This window comes from Brassica oleracea, chromosome C4 (genome assembly GCF_000695525.1).
Source record: "Brassica oleracea var. oleracea cultivar TO1000 chromosome C4, BOL, whole genome shotgun sequence".
Classification (NCBI taxonomy): Eukaryota; Viridiplantae; Streptophyta; class Magnoliopsida; order Brassicales; family Brassicaceae; genus Brassica; species Brassica oleracea.
The window spans coordinates 256,113-256,586 of NC_027751.1; positions in this window are offsets into that span (position 1 = coordinate 256,113).

Genomic DNA, 474 nt, shown 5'->3' on the forward strand with positions numbered 1-474 from the left:
TAGTTGCATCCTTCACCAACATATTATGAAGTTCAAAGAGGTTTGGAATTTTTGTTGTGTCTATTTCTCTAGCAAATAACGATTTTATAGTGGTTAATCCACCTTTTGGGACTGTTATCAAGATATAGTAAATTAATTGACAAAAAAAATTGAAACGATGCCCATGTACCATGAAAGAAAGTTTAATATACATTAATAAAAATTTAGAAAGTGTTTAGAAATTTTAAAACAACACTAAAGATCATAGGCTTCAGTATATAGAGCTTTTACAGAAAATTCAATATTTTCGTAGGGGTTAAACCAATAGATTTTGAGAAAAATTGAAAAATATGAAAATACTATTTTAATGCATAGTTGCATCCTTCACCATCATACGAAGAAGTTCATATAGGTTTAAATTTTTGTTGTGTCCGTTTCTCTAGCAAATATTTATTTTATAGTGAGTTGTCCACCAATTTTGGGACTGTTATCAAG